Source organism: Hyla sarda, chromosome 3 (genome assembly GCF_029499605.1).
Source record: "Hyla sarda isolate aHylSar1 chromosome 3, aHylSar1.hap1, whole genome shotgun sequence".
Classification (NCBI taxonomy): Eukaryota; Metazoa; Chordata; class Amphibia; order Anura; family Hylidae; genus Hyla; species Hyla sarda.
Window position 1 is genome coordinate 388161404 of NC_079191.1, and position 20228 is coordinate 388181631.

At 44.5% G+C, this 20228-nt stretch overlaps 1 protein-coding gene across 4 annotated transcripts in view; it reads left to right on the top strand.

Annotated features, from left to right (window-relative positions):
• Positions 1–20228, top strand: part of SPRED2 (sprouty related EVH1 domain containing 2) — a 111120-nt gene that overhangs the window by 73752 nt on the left and 17140 nt on the right. The window lies entirely within an intron of this gene.

A 20228-nucleotide genomic window follows, 5' to 3' on the forward strand; every position in this document is an offset into this window, starting at 1 on the left:
GATAACGAATACCAATGAAGCAAATCCTTACATATAAAAGTAATAAAGATCTGCTGGGAGCTGTAAATCACTGTCTATGTAGAGGACAGGAGCTTCTTCAGGGTCCTGTACAGTACACACAGTGTGCTAAAAAAGTAAAATGGAGTCACCCTTACCTGGAGCAGCTAACCCTGGTACAAGTACAGAGTAGCACAGAACATGTAATACCTCCCTGTACTGTAAGGGGCGCTACCAGGCAGCCAGTCAGTGCATGTACTTCAGTAAAACAGATCTTCCAGCCATTGACACATTTTGCAGATCTGGACTGTCCGTAGCATTGTATGTTGAGTCTGGTTTCAAGTTATAATGGTCCAGAAAAGGCCATTGTATGTTGAAAAGATAGTATGTTGAGGCCATTATACCACTGTATTTACACAACTTTGGTACCAGCTTGGGTATGTCAGTCATGGCACTAGAGTCTGCCACATAACGGTCCTGCAGTAGTCTAGGTACTAGCTGAGGTCAGGACTGGCAGCATTCGTTTGTAGAGAATCGCTGGGGAAACCAGTCGGGCAGACAGGGACTGGGTCAAAGAGGCAAGGCAGGGTTGTGTACTGTAACTGTATCACATACCGAGAAACACTTTCACAGGAACACTAGAAATCTTATTGCTCAAGAAGATTGGTATGGGTAGGTTCACATGGACAAATGCGCACGCACACACACAGTGAAGCGCATCACCATGGCTGAGCCACAGGCATCGTGGGGAGTCAGTCCTGAAGCTCCCTTTTTAATAGGCTCTTCAGAGTGTAACTGCGCAGAAAAGAACTGGCATTTCACTTATTTTCCCTGTAGTTCCCGGTCTCCTATTAAAGTCGATGGGAGCTGGGCTTTTAATTGTGTCCCCTGGTGGGTTTTGGTGCAGAAATCAGTGTGTTTTCTGTATCAGAAACCATACAGATTTTGTCTGGGTGAAAATACCCTAACAGTGGCCAGCTCAGTAGAAATCAGAGCAGTACTGCAACCCCTCAATGTAGCAGTACAAAACTATGGAACCTGGATGTACACTACCGGTACACAGGGCAACGACCAGCAGTGGTGCTAGGACGATAACAAACAGCATCCATAAGTAACTATAATAGCAGAGACAAAAAGATATCCTGCACTCACCACAGAAGTATAGGTCAAATGGCTGCTCTTCGGGACCTCCGACAGACGGGCGGACAAGGCTGGCGTGGAGCGCTCAGAGGCGACTGCCGGCTGTTTCGCTCATCGTAGTGTGCTTCTTCAGGCCTCCTAGGTCCAGTTTGGCCTATACAGCTGCGGTGAGTGCAGAATATCTTCTCGTCTCTGCTATATTAGATACCCTTACAGTGGAGCTGCCTGTTATGAGAGAGGATAGCTTTGGTGCATGCATTCCCTTTTAGAGGCGGAGATTAAGCACATGCGCAGCCTACAGGCAGAGGCGGGAACAGCAGTAACGGGTATTGGCATGGACCTTAGCACCTGGGCAAAATGGGAACACTGTGGCTGTGTCTGCCAGGACGAGTGGTATGCCAGACAGAGCAAATCACCAGTGCTACTTATTATGGACAAGTGATTGTTGTTTCATGGTCAGATAGTCGGGATTAGTATTATGTGATCTAACATGTATGTTTACATAAGAATGAATAATCTCTCACCATTCAGAAACCGTGCGTGCTTAGCTGAGCATGCAGGTATATGGCGGTAGGGAGAGATAGCGATCAGGCAAATCAGCCAACAGCTATGAGCAGTATAGCCAACATTACATTAAACTGTGTAAGAAGTCATAGGTAGAAAGCATAAAAAGATATATCGACACTCACCACCGGATTCGGCATAAGACGCTCCTACATGGAGATAGCCACAGGATCAGAACGACAGCATTGCTTTTTATTTTATGTTACCTAATAAACATGGTTCCACTGTGGACCTTAAACTAAGCTTTGGTCCCATTCCATCATTCTGAAGGAGCCGCAGCGCCATCTACTAAGGGTACTTTTTCAAGCTTCTCCACAATCCCCTTGCACAGGCTTAATGAAGCACCTTAACATTTTGGAATGAATACAGTTAAAGGGGTCAACTGGAATTCAAAAATATGTTATATTTCATCAGTTGGTACATCACTTCACAGATCAGACAAAGTAAAGAGTTTGGTTACCGGAAATTTGAGGCCACCCCTGCCTTAGGGGATACTTGTAGAGATGTTAGCAGTGTCTGTACAAAAAGGGCTGATTTAGTAATACCTGCTCTGAAGCACTTGCATGGTGGATGAAGTGGTGAACAATTGTCTGAATTTCCAGCTCTCCTCTGTGGAGAGGGTGCACAGATCAGCACCTGGCCAGGTGTGTGACCGATGCTTGAAAAGAGTATCTGCGATCCAATATTTCAGTAAAATCATTGGTAGATTTTAATTCTTAAAAATAGCAAGAAAAGACACAATAGTGCAATGATCACCATCTGTACACCTTTCAAGCATATTGGTCACAGACCTGTGATGAAGAGTGCGCATGCTCTTGAAATGCGCATAGATTGTGATCATACCACTGTGGTGTGTTGTCCTGTTTTTTCAAAGGAATTAGGGGATACCTTCTTTATAACTAGAATACCCCTTATCTACAGAATAGGGATAAGTGTCTTATCATGGGGTTGTCCGACCACTGGGAACCCCCCTTGACCTCTACAACAGGGCCCATCTCTTACTGCTGAGTGTCCCGGTCCGCAACATGTGAAACAATCTGGTCTTGTCAGTGATGGCCTATTCAGCCAATGACAGGCTGAGGCAGGACACCACTGTGGTCAGTCACTGCTGGGGGCCAGAGCGCTCAGTGGGAAGAGACAAGCCCCATACTGGAGATCGGGAGGGGTCTCAGTGGTCGGACGCTATCCACATGAATAAGCGATAATTCTCCTTAATAAAGGTTTGAGTGAGGTTGAGGTTTTTTTTTTTTTTTTTTTTTTGGTCAACAATGCATTTCTTTCCCATACTAGAAAAGTAGTGAGTTTGCGAGATTTCTTTATTTTTATAATTTTTCTATTTTTTTTGGACTATTTGGTAAACAGGAAATAGTGCTTAACTAAATTCTCAGGAATGGAGCGGCGTGAGGCTTTATAGTCTGAATTCTCCTATTTTTTTTCTCTCTCCACAAAAGATAAAAAATGCTGTAAGGCAGCATCACATTCCACTCCGCTGTAGTAGATGAATCATTGAAAAGCTGAAGTGAACATGATCTTAATGGTCAGATCAACCAAGGTCAAGGCAATACTGGGGAGGAGCGTACGATCTGTATTGTTGAATCAGTGAGTCACCGGCTTCTTCCTCACCCTTTCTTCCTCGGCAGGCGTATCAAGTGCGCGAGTGCAGAGAGACGACTGCATAGTCACCAATAATTCATGAGCCTGCTTATAGGAGCTGTGCATTGCATGGCGGCCGGCCGGCTACTTGGTGTAGCAGTGCTGAGAGGTGTGTGTTAGAGGGTCCTTTCAGGTTTGGAGCCCTCGCTGACCACATTCTTCCAGCAGTTGGCATTCTCTTCCCATCTGTTCTTTTGTCCCAGTTTTAAAAGACAAACAACAGCAGGCTGGGTTAAAAGGTGACTTCCTCTGCTCCAGAGTTAAGCTATCATTAGCAGCTGCTTCCCAGCTACCTGCCAGATTGATTTATGGAACCCTATAGGGGCGGGGAAGGAGCTCCGGCCTTCTATGAACGAAAATGTCTTTACTGTCTGCACACTTCTGGCTTATCTAAATTCTACCACTCCCAGCTCAAAGGCCGGACCTGCAGACCAGCACCTAGCTAGTTGTATCTGGGCCGTTCATACCTGATCATAGTCAGATGGTATACATTTATTTTTAGTCAGGGGTCTGATATTATTTTTTTTTGTTTGTGCTGACACATGAATCGGAAGCTTTGGATATTGATAACGTCATGCTTGTATGAAGGGTCACATGACAATAGGCTGATCAGAGTGTCCTCCGACAGGGCAATGTGGGAGAAAGGGTTTAGTTTCCCTGCAGCACCTCCACAGGGGAAATGAAGTATTGCACAGAACACACAAAGATGCGTATGTAATACAGAACAGGTCCTCCAGAGAAAGAGAGACTCTCTCTGTATCCATTCTGACTAAAAGCGAAGGATCTGAAATCGAGAATCTCCCTCTGTTAAAGCCTTACGGTCAGTTACATAAGCTTTTGACATGTCATCCAGATATCAGAAGTGTAGATCAAAGGGGGTCTCAGTCCTGAGATCTGAAGTTACGAGTTATGACGGAGACCTGGTGCGATCTAAACTTCTGACTTATCTAGATGACATGTCAAGAGTTTAATGACAGTAACTCTTTAAAGGGGTACTCCACTGCCTCAGCCTTTTAGAACACTGACTGCGGGCGCTTGGGGTTGTGACGGCCGCCACACCCCCTCCCATAGATTTGCATTGAAGGTGTGTGGCATGACATCACGAGGGGGTATAGCCATGACAACGCCCGCACTTAGCGTTCGGAACCAAATGTTCCGAACGCTGAAACAGTGGAGTACCCCTTTAAATGTCCCCCTCTCTAGCTCAGTGTGGGAGATTTATCTAAACCTGTGCAAAGGAAAACCAATCAGATCACTTCTTTCATTTTGCAGAGGCCTTGTTAAAATGAAAGAAGTTATCTGTTTGGTTGCTATGGGCAACTGGGCAAATTTTCCTCTGCACCAGTTTTTATAAATCTCTCCCAGTGTTTCCCATGCGCAGTCCTAAAGTACATCCAACAGGTCTTGTTTTCAGCATTTTCTTAGGCTGCGTTCACACGGCCATATAGACCCGTTCCGTTCTTCTCCCATCAAAATTAAAAACTGACAATAACGGATGCAAACGGATCCGTTTTTGTTCAGTTAATAAACAAAAAAAGTTTTTTTTTTTTTGTTCTGAGCATGCTCAAAAGTAAAAACGGATCAAAAAATTGATTTAAAAAACGGATGACATTAAAGGCTCATCTGTTTTCCCTAGACTTCAATGTTACATTTACTGTATCCATTTTTTCTTCCGTTTTTTGGACAGAAGAAAAAATACTGCATCTGCCGTAAAAAAAAAAAAAAAAACGGAAATGAGTGCAGACAGGTGCAAACGGATTGTAAAAATAAATAAATAAAATAAAAAAATTCCATTGACATGAATGGGATTTTTTTTTTTAAACCGTTTTGAAACCGTTTATAACCTGCAAAAAAGCAAACAAAATGGGGACAGACGGCCGTGTGAACGCACCCTTAGTCTTTGACAAGTGATATAATTGTGGTCAGTGAATCGGCACAATTATATCACCTGTGAAAGACTAAGGAAATCCAGAAAACATGACCTGTTGGGGGTGCTTTAGGAATGCTCTTAGGAAACAGTGCTCTAGAGTTTATGGTGGTCTCCTGGTTCTTCCCTGACAGATGATGTCAGTGGAGAGAAGGGTCGGACATGTTGGATTTTAACTGCTTAACCCTATTTCAGAGAGTTAAGTTGATGCCAGAGAGATTTGGTGACAGCTTACCTCTCCTCTCTTCATAGGCAACACATGAAGGGTCGGCCATGCCTAAAGTTCAGGTGTGTGGGCAGGTTAGGAGAAGTAGTGTGTGGCCACGGTTAAATCCTATTCACATTACCGTTATATCAGTGCTCTGCCAGATCCTTTATATGACAGATACTGCTGGAGCCTGACAGACTTCATTGACTTATAATGGGAAAAGTTCCTATGTTGTTTCTTTCATTTTAAAGGGAACAAGGCACAAACACTGCTGACAAAAGGTCCAATCTGATATTCTGATGTGATGAGTGATGTGAACAGAGCCTAAGCCAGATTTCTAGAGTCAGATGGACAATATCCTTGGTAATATTACTTGCACTGCCTAAATCACCACTATTTAATGGAGTACTGTGGTGCTGAAAGAGTACCTGTCACTAAAAAAAAGTGTAATTAGCGGACACTTTTGTGTAATTAGCGGACACCATTTACAAGTACTTGCCTTTAAAATTATCAACATAAATATTTTTAAAATTTAATATAAAAAACAGCCACTAGGTGACGCTGTTCTGTTTCCTGCCACAATTAATACAGTGAGTTTGGTCTCCTCCCGACCTGGCAGGAGTCCAAACTCAGGAAGTGCTTCTTCACTGAGCTTGATAGTCAGCTGCACAGAAAGTGAAAGCTCCACAGATTCTCCCAGAAAGCTGCACAGACTGAAAGCTGCAGGAGAGCCTCACTGATGGCAACACAGACTGAAACCTGCACAGAGCCTGAGGTCTTCTATTCATCACAGCACTGCAACCATGTGAGGGCAGAAGTGGTCCCCAGCAGGCTTCAGTTATGTCATGCCTGCTGGGAAAAGCCCAATTTCTCCTGCTGGGAGAAAGAATAAAGGTATGATACAGAGCTTTTTTAAAGCTCTGAAACTTTTTTTTTTTAAGGGCTGAACGGGTGTTAGGAGTAGTTAGGGAACATAGCCTGAGTTAGTTTAGAACAGTCTATTTGGTGACAGGTACTTTTTAACAATTTAAGTGTCTGATCGCGGGGGGGTCCGAACACTGAAACCCCCCTCCAATCTCCTGCCCGGCGCCCTGCTCTCCTTCTGCACAGAACAATTTCCGCTCAGTGCAAGGAGACTGTTGACATCCGCATAAACCGGTGGTCAACCTGTCCTCTCCATGTTTGGCCATCTATAAGTAAATACATCGGCCCCTGCAAAACAACCCCTTCTATCATATAATGTTTTTTGTTTGTTTTTTCCACCTGGTATCAGGTGGGCTCACGTGGTAATCCCTTCCTGTTGTGGAGATGTGCTAGTGTGACTCCATGTGTCAGCCGGACCTGTTAGCTGGGGAAAGCAATGCCAAGTTTATCCATGGCCTATCATGCGGATTTGCAGGTTTTCAATCTTCCTTTTTTTTGTACGTTAAAGGATGTATGTGTGTGTGTGTGTTTATGTGTGTATATATATATATACACACACACACACACACATATAATTTATTTATTTATTTATTGCTGGTAGTAGTTGTTCTTCACTCCTCATTGCATTGAGCAGTTGTGAAGATTCCACCTCCTGAGTCCTGTACATCTTAAGCCTTTACTCCTGGATTTGTGAAATTTCAGCCCTATTGTCTTCCTTTCCCAAAGCCGATAAAGCGACTCACTGTTCTGTGTCTCTGGAGTCTTTGAAGCACAAGGCTGGATGAATAGGGCAGTGTTCCCTTATGCAAACAGTATAAAAAGTAAACTTGCAGTGGGGCAGAGCTGGCCTTTTTGTGTGTAAGTGTATGTGTCAGGATTTTGTTCAAGTCACGCACAAGGTCTTAAATGAAGTGTCCCCTTAAAATGCTATGTAATATGTATGCATTTACTAAGTATACAGTGCTATGCAGGAGGTTCGGCCTGCAGAAGATATGTGCCTCCAGCTGTTGCAAAACAACTCCCAGCATGCCTGGACAACCTTCGGCTGACACACTGCAGTAGTGAGGATCTACTGTTGCACCGTGACTGAGCTGTCAAGGCATACTAGGAGTTGTAGTTTTGCAACCATGGGTTTAAGATCACCAATGATATGCACTTAAAGAGGTACTCTGCTGGAAAACATAATTTTATTTTTATTTTTAATCAACTGGCGCCAGAAAGTTAAACAGATTTGTTAATTACTTCTATATAAAAATCTTAATCCTTCCTGTACTTATCAGCTGCTATATGCTCCACAAGAAGTTATTTACTTTTTTTGAATTTCTTTTCAGTCTGACCACAGTGCTCTCTGCTGACACCTCTATCCTTGTCAGGAACTGTCCAGAGCAGGATAGGTTTGCTATGGGGATTTGCTCCAACTCTGGACAGTTCCTAAAATGGACAGAGAGCACTGTGGTTAGACTGAAAAGAAATTCAAAAAGTAAAGTACTTCTTGTGGAGCAAAGAGCAGCTGATAAGTAAATAGAAGTAATTTACAAATCTATTTAACTTTCTGGCAGCAGTTGATTAAAAAAAAAAAAGAAAACGTTTTCCAGCGGAGTACCCCTTTAAAGGTTATCCAGAGCTGATTTATTTAAAAAAAAAAAAAAAAAAAAAACAGTGCCACATTCATCTGCAGGTTGTGTGTGGTATTGCAGCTCAGTCTCATTGAAGTGAATGGTGCCAAGCTGTAATACCAAATGTAATCTGCAGACAGGTGTGGTGCTGTTTTTGGAAAAAAAAAATCATCTCTGTTTTCCTACTGCTGAATAACCACTTCAGAAAAAGATCCAGTTAAGTTACTTGTTTAGTAAGGCGCCATCCGGTGTTAAGTGTATAGTAATGTGCATGTCCACTTAATGACAAGGGTGCGGAAGGCCACTCATGCCCAGTCAACCTAGCTGTATTTTCAGCTGCCAGAGGGGGAAGTAGAGGGATTCTATGAGAAAAAAAAATTGTGCTATAAACACTGTAATTTACCTGGCTTCTTGATCCGCCATATGTCCGTTAACATGGGAGAAAACAGAACATGCCTGCTTTTCCTATGACATACACCACACCGTCTAGTATACGTGAATAATAATCCAACTCTAAACACAGGTTATTTGTGTACAAGGATTTCCTGAAGGTGCAGGAAATTATACAGGATCAACAGTCATGCGAAGCAGGAAAGGGTGTCATCCAGTCCTATTTTGCAGCAAGAGCCGGTTAGGTTGGTGGATTCCGGAAAGAGACAATGCAATCTGCTGTCAGGATTATGTTTTCCATAAGACTTATTTTATTTACTCAGTGCTAACTGCACACGGCTCTTTATGGAGCTAAAATAAAAGTGTAATCTAATACAGCAAAGAAAACACAGGTGGGACCGTACAGCCAGGGCATAATAAAGAGCTACTTGTATCCGCTCCTAAAATGCAACTTCACACCTGTCCATGAGGATGCAGCGCTTCTAGATATCTGTTAGTAGAAAGTGGATTATTCTCCATAGTGTAGGATATACAGTACAGACCAAAAGCTTGAACACACCTTCTCATTCAAAGAGTTTTCTTTATTTTCATGACCATGAAGGAACACATGTGGAATTATAGACATAACAAAAAATTGTGAAACAACTTAAAATATGTCATATTCTAGGTAATTCAAAGTAGCCACCTTTTGCTTTGATTACAGCTTTTCACACTCTTGGCATTCTCTTGATGAGCTTCGAGAGGTAGTCACCTGAAATGGTCTTCCAACAGTCTTGAAGGAGTTCCCAGAGATGCTTAGCACTTGTTGGCCCTTTTGCCTTCATTGGGTTCAGGTCTGGTAACTATGGGGGCCAGGTCATCTGGCGCAGCACCCCATTACTCTCCTTCTTGGTTAAATAGCCCTTACACAGCCTTGAGGTGTGTTTGGGGTCATTGTCCTGTTGAAAAATAAATGATGGTCCAACTAAACGCAAATCGGATGGAATAGCATGCCACTGCAAGATGCTGTGGTAGCCATGCTGATTCAGTATGCCTTCAATTTTGAATAAATCCCCAACAGTGTCACCAGCAAATCACCCCCACACCATCACACCTCCTCCTCCATGCTTCACGGTGGGAACCAGGCATGTAGAGTCCATCCGTTCACCTTTTCTGCGTCGCACAAAGACACGGTGGTTGGAACCAAAGATCTCAAATTTGGACTCATCAGACCAAAGCACAGATTTCCACTGGTCTAATGTCCATTCCTTGTGTTCTTTAGCCCAAACAAGTCTCTTCTGCTTGTTGCCTGTCCTTAGCAGTGGTTTCCTAGCAGATATTCTACCATGAAGGCCTGATTCACACAGTCTCCTCTTAACAGTTGTTCTAGAGATGTGTCTGCTGCTAGAACTCTGTGCGGCATTGACCTGGTCTCTAATCTGAGCTGCTGTTAACCTGCGATTTCTGAGGCTGGTGACTCGGATGAACTTATCCTCCGCAGCAGAGGTAACTCTTCCTTTCCTGGGGCGGTCCACATGTGAGCCAGGTTCTTTGTAGCTCTTAATTGTTTTTGTGACTGCACTTGGGGACACTTTCCACCTAGAATATGACATTTTCAGTTGTTTCACACTTTTTTGTTATGTATATAATTCCACATGTGTTAATTCATAGTTTTGATGCCTTCAGTTATGAAAATAAAGAAAACTCTTTGAATGAGAAGGTGTGTCCAAACCTTTGGTCTGTACTGTATGTGGTTAGGCTATTTGTGCTCAGAGGACTAAAAGATTAAAGGAGATGTCTCATACTTAAAATTACTGAAAAACTTATCACCAATTCGCAGGCTAGGGGATAAGTTTCACATTGCGGTGGGGTTGACCGCTGAGGCCCCCCAATTTCCTGAACAGAACCCAGTCTCTCCAGGAGCGGCACGTTACAACCTCCGCCCAAAGCTGGGGCCGCCACGCCCCGTCCATATATCTTTGGGAGAGCTGCTTGGCTATCTTTGGGCTCTCCCATAGAGATATATGGAGGAGGCGTGGTGGTGGCACCCACTTCAGGCAGGGGGTGTGACACGCGCTCCCGGGAGAGCCGGTGCTCTGTACAGGAGATCGCGGGGGGCCCCAGTGGTCGGACCCCCGCAATCTAAAACTTATTCCCTATCCTTCGGATAGGGGATAAGTTTTCCAGTCCCTTCCAGTACTTTTTAGGGTCTGTATACTAAAGAGAAATTCAAAAAAGAAATGCATTTCCTCTGATGTCAGGACCACAGTGCTCTCTGCTGACCTCTGCTGTCCATTTTAGGAACTAAAATGGACAGCAGAGGTCAGCAGAGAGCACTGTGGTCAGGACATCAGAGGAAATGCATTTCTTTTTTGGATTTCTCTTTAGTATACAGCCCCTAAAAAGTACTGGAAGGATTAAGATTTTTTTAATAGAAGTGATTTAAAAATCTGTTTAACTTTCTGGCACCAGTTGATTTAAAAAAAAAAAAAAAAAAGGTTTCCACGGGAGTACCCCTTTAACCCCTTAAGGACATAGGGCGTATCCATACGCCCCCGTTTCCGAGTCCTTAAGGACCGAGGGCGTATGGATACGCCCTGAGCATTTCCGGCCCCCACCGCTAGCCGGAGGGGAGCCGGATGCCTGCTGAAATCGTTCAGCAGGCATCCCGGCATATCGCCCAGGGGGGTCATTATGTCCCCCCATGTCGGCGATTGCCGCAGATCGCTGGACAATTCAGTCCAGCGATCTGCGGCAGATTCCGGGTCAATCGGGTCTCCAGTGACCCGATGACCCGGAATTACTGGCTGATCGGGGCCGTCAGAGACGGCCCCGAACAGCCAGAGGCAGCAGGGGTGAGGTGGCACTGGTGCCACCTCACGATCGCCCTGATTCGTCGGCCGGATTACCGGCCGACGAATCAGGGCGCCTGCTGCGGGTGTCACTCCCGCAACCCGCTCCGCCCCTCTTCCGGAGGACGTGAGCGGGTGCGGGAAGACGACCCCCGGTGCTGGGGACCCCGATCCCCGGCGCCCCTGTTGGGATCGGGGCCCCAGGAGCAGCGGCGGCGGCGGAGACGACGAGGGACTGACCTGTGCTGCTGGATCGTTGGAGGTGAGTGACAGCCTCCTGCTGTTGCTTAGCAACAGCTCCCAGCATGCAACAAGGGCATGCTGGGAGCTGTAGTTATGCATCAGCAGGAGGCAGACCACCACAACTCCCAGCATGCCCTTATGGGCATGCTGGGACTTGTAGTTTTGCAACAGCTGAAGGCACATTCTTTCTATGAAAAAGTGTACCTTCAGCTGTTGTGTAACTACAACTCCCAGCTTGCACAATCAGCTAAAGTGCATGCTGGGAGTTGTAGTGGTGCATCTGGTGGTTGCATAACTACAACTCCCAGCATGCCCGTTGGCTGTCGGTGACTGCTGAGAGTTGTAGTTTTGCAACTGCTGAAGGCACACTGAGTTAAGTAGTAAACCAGTGTGTCTCCAGCTGTTGCATAACTACAATCCCCAGCATCCCCAGCCAATGTAGTATGCCTCCGGCTGTTGCATAACTACAAGACCCAGCATGCCCTTCCGCTGTCCGTACATGCTGGGGGTTGTAGCTTTTGCAACAGCTGAAGGCACACTGGTTGCAAAACACTGAGTTTGTTACCAAACTCGGTGTTTCACAACCTGTGTGTCTCCAGCTGTTGCAAAACTACAACTCCCAGCATGCACTGATAGACCGTACATGCTGGGAGTTGTAGTTTTGCAACAGCTGGATGTTCCCCCCCCCAATGTGAATGTACAGGGTACACTCACATGGGCGGAGGATTACAGTAAGTATCCGGCTGCAAGTTTGAGCTGCGGCAAATTTTCTGTCGCAGCTCAAACTGCCAGCGAGAAACTACTGTGAACCCCCGCCCGTGTGACTGTACCCTAAAAACACTACACTACACTAACACAAAATAAAGTAAAAAACACTACATATACACATACCCCTACACAGCCCCCCTCCCCAATAAAAATGAAAAACGTCTGGTACGTCACTGTTTCCAAAACGGAGCCTCCAGCGGTTGCAAAACTACAACTCCCAGCATGCACTGATAGACCGTCCATGCTGGGAGTTGTAGTTTTGCAACAGCTGGATGTTTCTCCCCCCCCCCCCCCCCCCCCCAATGTGAACGTACAGGGTACACTCACATGGGCGGAGGATTACAGTAAGTATCCGGCTGCAAGTTTGAGCTGCGTCAAATTTTCTGCCGCAGCTCAAACTGCCAGCGAGAAACTACTGTGAACCCCCGCCCGTGTGACTGTACCCTAAAAACACTACACTACACTACCACAAAATAAAATAAAAAGTAAAAAACACTACATATACACATACCCCTACACAGCCCCCCTCCCCTCCCCAATAAAAAGGAAAAACGTCTGGTACGCCACTGTTTCCAGAACGGAGCCTCCAGCTGTTGCAAAACAACTACTCCCAGTATTGCCAGATAGCCACTGACTGTCCAGGCATGCTGGGAGTTTTACAACAGCTGGAGGCCCCCTGTTTGGGAATCACTGGCGTAGAATACCCCTATGTCCACCCCTATGCAATCCCTAATTTAGGCCTCAAATGCGCATGGCACTCTCACTTTGGAGCCCTGTCGTATTTCAAGGCAACAGTTTAGGGCCACATATGGGGTATCGCCGTACTCGGGAGAAATTGGGCTTCAAATTTTGTGGGGTATTTTTTGCTATTACCCTTTTTAAAAATGTAAAATTTTTGGGAAAACAAGCATTTTAGGTAAAAAAAAAAATTTTTTTTTTACATATACAAAAGTCATAAAACACCTGTGGGGTATAAAGGTTCACTTAACCCCTTGTTATGTTCCCCGAGGGGTCTAGTTTCCAAAATGGTATGCCATGTGGGTTTTTTTTGCTGTCCTGGCACCATAGGGGCTTCCTAAATGCGGCATGCCCCCAGAGCAAAATTTGCTTTCAAAAAGCCAAACGTGACTCCTTCTCTTCTGAGACCTGTAGTGCTCCAGCAGAGCACTTTTCACCCCCATATGGGGTGTTTTCTGAATCGGGAGAAATTGGGCTTCAAATTTTGGGGGGTGTTTTCTGCTATTACCCTTTTTAAAAATGTAAAAATTTTGGGAAACCAAGCATTTTAGGTAAAAAAAAATAAAAAATGTTCACATATGCAAAAGTCGTGAAACACCTGTAGGGTATTAAGGTTCACATTACCCCTTGTTACGTTCCCCAAGGGGTCTAGTTTCCAAAATGGTATGCCATGTGTTTTTTTTTTTGCTGTTCTGGTACCATAGGGGCTTTCTAAATGCGACATGCCCCCAGAGCAAAATTTGCTTTCAAAAAGCCAAATGTGACTCCTTCTCTTCTGAGACCTGTAGTGCGCCAGCAGAGCAATTTTCACCCCCATATGGGGTGTTTTCTGAATCGGGAGAAATTGGGTTTCAAATTTTGGGGGGTATTTTCTGCTATTACACTTTTTAAAAATGTAAAATTTTTGGGAAACCAAGCATTTTAGGTAAAAAAAATATATATTTTTTTTACATATGCTAAAGTCGTGAAACACCTGTGGGGTATTAAGGTTCACTTTACCCCTTGTTACGTTCCCTGAGGAGTCTAGTTTCCAAAATGGTATGCCATGTGTGTTTTTTTGCTGTTCTGGCACCATAGGGGCTTCCTAAAGGTGACATGCCCCCCAAAAACCATTTGACGCTCCTTCCCTTCTGAGCCCTCTACTGCGCCCGCTGAACAATTAACATAGACATATGAGGTATGTGCTTACTCGAGAGAAATTGGGTTTCAAATACAAGTAAAAATTTTCTCCTTTTTACCCCTTTCAAAAATTCAAAAATTGGGTCTACAAGAAAATGCGAGTGTAAAAAATGAAGATTTTGAATTTTCTCCTTCACTTTGCTGCTATTCCTGTGAAACACCTAAAGGGTTAATACACTTACTGAATGTCATTTTGAATACTTTGGGGGGTGTAGTTTTTATAATGGGGTCTTTTATGGGGCATTTCTAATATGAAGGCCCTTCAAATCCACTTCAAACGTGAACTGGTCCATGAAAAATAGCGAGTTTGAAAATTTTGTGAAAAATGTCAAAATTGCTGCTGAACTTTGAAGCCCTCTGGTGTCTTCCAAAAGTAAAAACTCATAAATTTTATGATGCAAACATAAAGTAGACATATTGTATATGTGAACCCAAAAAAAAAATATTTTGAATATCCATTTTCCTTACAAGCAGAGAGCTTCAAAGTTAGAAAAATGCTAAATTTTCATTTTTTTCATCAAATTTGGTGATTTTTCACCAAGAAAGGATGCAAGTTACCATAAAATTTTACCACTAAGTTAAAGTAGAATATGTCACGAAAAAACAATCTCGGAATCAGAATGATAACTAAAAGCATTCCAGAGTTATTAATGTTTAAAGTGACAGTGGTCAGAATTGCAAAAAACACTCCGGTCCTTAAGGTGAAAAAGGGCTCGGTCCTTAAGGGGTTAACAATATTTGTTTGTGATGTAAAACGCAGTTCAGTGGTTCTCTGTACATTAGGTTTTGTTGAGTTTATTGCAGGGGCTCCTATCTTTCCATTTGAGGGCCTTAAGTTTATTTTTAGTGTAAAACTCTCTGACCATTAGGACTCCCAATAGAAGCCAACATCTGAGACTGCCTATAAAGTTCCCCTAAAAAGTATTGTCTGAATTTTCCAGATAACTATTGAAAGACGGTGACATGAATGGTGATCAGGGATCGCTATATTTCAAGGTATCAATCATCTACCAGATTACAGGAAACACATATATCATTCAGGGATGATATTTCTAGTAGCCCTTAGCTGCTGAGGATTTTTATGGAATGAATGGCAGGTTGGTAGCGGGGCCTTTCATTACCTTTCTGGCCAGTCAAAGTTCTCATTGTGGCCAAAATCAGCACAGGTGCTGAAGATGGTTATGATTGGGTTTAACTCTGTCTACAAGCAGAGGCTGTGAAAAACATGTACCTCTGATGGGAGTTGGAGTCCTGGGGTTTGCAGCCTCAAAAAGGGACATTTTTGACTTGTGTAACGCAGATAACTATTTTGTCTTGTAGTAAACCACCTGTATAGATAGGGAAGATTTATTGTATTTTCAGCTTTTTATTTATTTAGTATTTTGTGCCCGAGGGTGTAGGCTGTATCTTTGTTTGCTGAAAAATAAAAACATTATTATCTCTGTCTCCAATTTGCCGCTGTAAGGCTGGGTCCACACTACGTTTTGTCCCATACGGGAGCGCATACGGCAGGAGGGAGCTAAAACCTCGCGCTCCCGTATGTGACCATATGCGCTCCCGTATGCCATTCATTTCAGTGAGCCGACCGGAGTGAAACGTTCGGTCCGGTCGGCTCATTTTTGCGCCGTATGCGCTTTTACAACCGGACCTAAAACCGTGGTTGACCACAGTTTTAGGTCCGGTTGTAAAAGCGCATACGGCGCAAAAATGAGCCGACCGGACCGAACGTTTCACTCCAGTCGGCTCATTGAAGTGAATGGCATACGGGAGCGCATACGGTTACATACGGGAGCGCGAGCTTTTAGCTCCCCCCTGCCGTATGCGCTCCCGTATGGGACAAAACGTAATGTGGACCCAGCCTTAGCCTGGTTCTCTCCCAATTTAAGTAATAAGGCACCACATACTTGACATAATCGCAAAGATCAAATAGTCAAAACTATAAGAATTATTACAAGTCAGAATAATAATAATAATACATAAAAAATGAACCTTTAAACTGTCAGAAAGAAATGCTTCCAACACTGCCGTAATGAAATGTGTTACTGGGAGGATTTTACATTCCCATTCCCTGACAATGCAAATTGGCGAAACATTTCTCTGTATACATCCAGGTTGACAGCTGACTAAACCAACCTACAGAGTATTCAGGCCTTGTTTATGACCCCGCACCTCCCCTCCAGAGACTTCAGATGGAATCCACATCACCCGCTCCAGCAGGCGACACTTATGTTACTTGTCTTTGTTTCTATTAACTTATTAACTCTCTTACCAAACATCCTGTTTTCTTCAAGCTTTTTTTTTTATGAATTCAGCTCATTCTGTTTTGGCTTTAGCATCTGCAGTTTTTTTTTTCGGAAAGTGACCAAAGTCTTGCGTCCAGGAGAATTGCAGAAAAAAAAACGCTCTGGGTTTATGTATTCTTGAAAGTGACACGACTATATGCCCATTAACCCCTTAAAGGGGTACTCTGTCCCAGGATACCTTATCCAAAGGATAGGGGATAAGATGTCAGATCGCTGGGGTCCTGCCGCTGGGGACCCCCGGGATCTCTGCTGCTGCACCCGGCTGTCATTACTGCACAGAGCAAACTCTGGGAGGGGGCGTGGCGGCCTTCACCCCACCTCCCATAGACTTGTATTGAGGGGGGAGGGCCGTGACGTGATGAGGGGCGGAGCCAGGAAGTCACGATGCTCCGGCCCCTGTATCACCCGTCATTACGCACATTACGTCATTGCTCTGTGCAGTAATGACAGCGGGGTGCTGCAGCCGAGATCCCGGGGGTCCCTCCGCAATCTGATATCTTATCCCCTATCCTTCAAATAGGGGATAAGATGTCCTGGGGCGGAGTACCCCTTTAAGGACCAAGCCCATTTTGGCCTTAAAGGGGTACTCCGGTGCTTAGACATCTTATCCCCTATCCAAAGGATAGGGGATAAGATGCCTGAACGCGGGAGTCCTGCCGCTGGGGACCCCCGGGATCTTGCACGCGGCACCCCATTTGTAATCAGTCCCCGGAGCATGTTCGCTCCGGGTCTGATTGCCGGCAACCACACGGCCGCCCCTCAATGCAAGCCTACGAGCAGCTATCACGCCCCCTCCCGTAGGCTTGCATTGAGGGGCGGAGCGTGACCTCACACGGGGGCGGAGGCGTGACGAACATGCTCTGGGGACTGATTACAAACGAGGTGCCGCGTGCAAGATCCTCCTTTGGATAGGGGATAAAATGTCTAAGCACCGGAGTACCCCTTTAAGGACCAGGCCAATTTTATTTTTGCATTTTCTTTTTTTCCTCCTGGTCTTCTAAAATCGTCACTCTTCTATATTTTCACCCACAGACTAGTATGAGGGCTTGTTTTTTGCGCAACTCATTTTACCATAAAATGTATGGCGCAACCAAAAAAATATCATTTTTGTGGGGAAATTTAAAACAAAACTGCAAATTTGGAAATTTTGGAAGGTTTTGTTTTCACGCCGTACAATTTACGGTAGAAATGACATGTGTTCTTTTCTATTCTGTGGGTGAATATGATTAAAATGATACCCATGATTACATACTTTTCTATTATTGTTGCACTTTAAAAAAAATCGCAAACTTTTTAACCTAATTAGTACTTTTAAAATCCCCCTATTTTGACGACCTATAACTCTTTCATTTTTCCATATAAGCGGCAGTATGAGAGCCCATTTTGTTTGCGTCCCGATCTGTATTTTTTATTGATACCACATTTGTGTATATGAAACTTATTAATTTTTATTTTTTTTAAATGTGACAAAAAAGCAGCAATTTTGTAGTTGGGAGTTGTAGTTTTGCAACATCTGGAGGCACCCCTGGTTGGGAAAGATTGATTTATACAGACTTGTCTGAGTTCAGCGAAGATCCCGGATTTGCAGCGGTAAGGTCACAGTTGCTTTCTTTTTCTTTTGCGCGTACAGAGATTTGATGCTGCAATGGTGAAGACGACACCCCGCACAACCTATGCATACAATTACCCTGGAACAGTGGATGCTGGCCCGGTGACAACAGGATGATTGACAACTTCCTGTTAGTAGATTAGTGCCGCTTTTCAGTGCGCAGAGCAGTGGCGACCAGAGAGGGAGTAGAAGAGCTATAAGAATTCTGGAATCTTTTCTTCTATACATATTGCATCATTGTTTCGAGCAGCAGTATTCACTTTAGCCCACAAAACTAAACTGCACTCCCCATTTGTGCGGAAGGATTCTCAGACATCTGGACCTTGCAAAACAGACTTCAGAGTAGAACTCTCCCCCAAGACTGAGCATGAACATTGCTGTGTTAAATGTCATTTCCAGCTTGAAAAGCAAAAATGTTGGTGGCGTTGCAACCAGGTTAGAAAAAACAATGGATCTTTCTTTAATCTATAGAAAATTGTGACACATACATAAGATTTAAAATCAATTTAAAGGTTCTAACTGAACCACCTCTACAACAGGGGGGGGGGGGGGGGGTTCGGGCGCCTGGAGACCACGCAAGATACCTGTCCTGGTGGTGTGCAATACAGTGACCCTCCGACCTACGATGGCCCCGACATAATTTCAACATGCGATGGTCTCTCAGAGGCCATCGCATGTTGAAGGCAGCATCAACATACGATGCTTTTGTATGTCGGGGCCATCGCATAAGCGGCTATCCGGCAGCGCTGACTGCTTCAGCTGCCGCCGGATAGCAGTTTACGGTGCCCCGTGTGGTCCGCTGACGATCACTTACCTGTCCTCGGGGCTCCGGCGCGTCCTCTTTCAGATCCCCTGCATAGTTGGCGCTCTCCATCGTCGTCATCACATCGCTGCGCACGCCGTCCAGTCATCCAATGCGTGGCGGCGATCGAGAGCGCGGAGCAGAGGCCTTGCCAGAGCGTCGGGGATGCGGCGACAGCGATGGAGGGCGACATCCCGGGCAGCGGTGACGGTCCGGAGCGGCGGGGACAGGTGAATACAACTTCCTCTAACAGTGGTCTACAACCTTCGGACCTCCAGATGTTGCAAAACTACAACACCCAGCATGCTCGGACAGCCAACGGCTGTCCGGGCATGCTGGGTGTTGTAGTTTTGCAACATCTGGAGGTCCACAGGTTGTAGACCACTGTCCTATACTTTTACATTACACGGATCCCTCAACATGCGATGGTTTCAACAAACGATGGTCCGTTTGGAACAGATTACCATCGTATGTTGAGGGACCACTGTATTGTCCTGGCCCCCAGATCTGTACAGTAACACTTATCTAATGTGGGTAAAAGGAAACCTGTAATTAATAAATAATACAATATCGCAAAAATAGCAACATATATTCTTAGGAGATACTCCTATGCAGCATATATCGTCACAGGAGATACTCCTATTAAGCATACAGTGGGGCAAAAAAGTATTTAGTCAGCCACCAATTGTGTAAATTCTCCCACTTAAAAAGATGAGAGGCCTGTAATTTTCATCATAGGTATACCTCAACTATGAGAGACATAATGAGAAAAAAAAATCCATAAAATCATTGTCTGATTTTTTTTTAAAGAATTTTTTTGCAAATTATGGTGGAAAATAAGTATTTGGTCAATAACAAAAGTTCATCTCAATACTTTGTTATATACTCTTTGTTGGCAAAGACAGAGGTCAAACATTTTCTGTAAGTCTTTACAAGGTTTTCACACACTGTTACTGGTATTTTGGTACCATTCCTCCATGCAGATCTCCTCTAGAGCAGTGATGTTATGGAGCTGTTGCTAGGCAACACGGACTTTAAACTCCCTCTAAAACTTTTCTATGGGGTTTAGATCTGGAGACTGGCTAGGCCACTCCAGGACCTAGAAATGCTTCTTACGAAGCCACTCCTTTTGTTTACCGGGTGGTGTGTTTGGGATCATTGTCATGCTGAAAAACCCAGCCACATTTCATCTTCAATGCCCTTGCTGATAGAAGGAGGTTTTCACTCAAAATTTCACGATACAGGGCGCCATTCATCCTTTCCTTTACACGGATCAGTTGTCCTGGTCCCTTGGTAGAAAAACAGCCCCAAAGCATGATGTTTCCACCCCCATGCT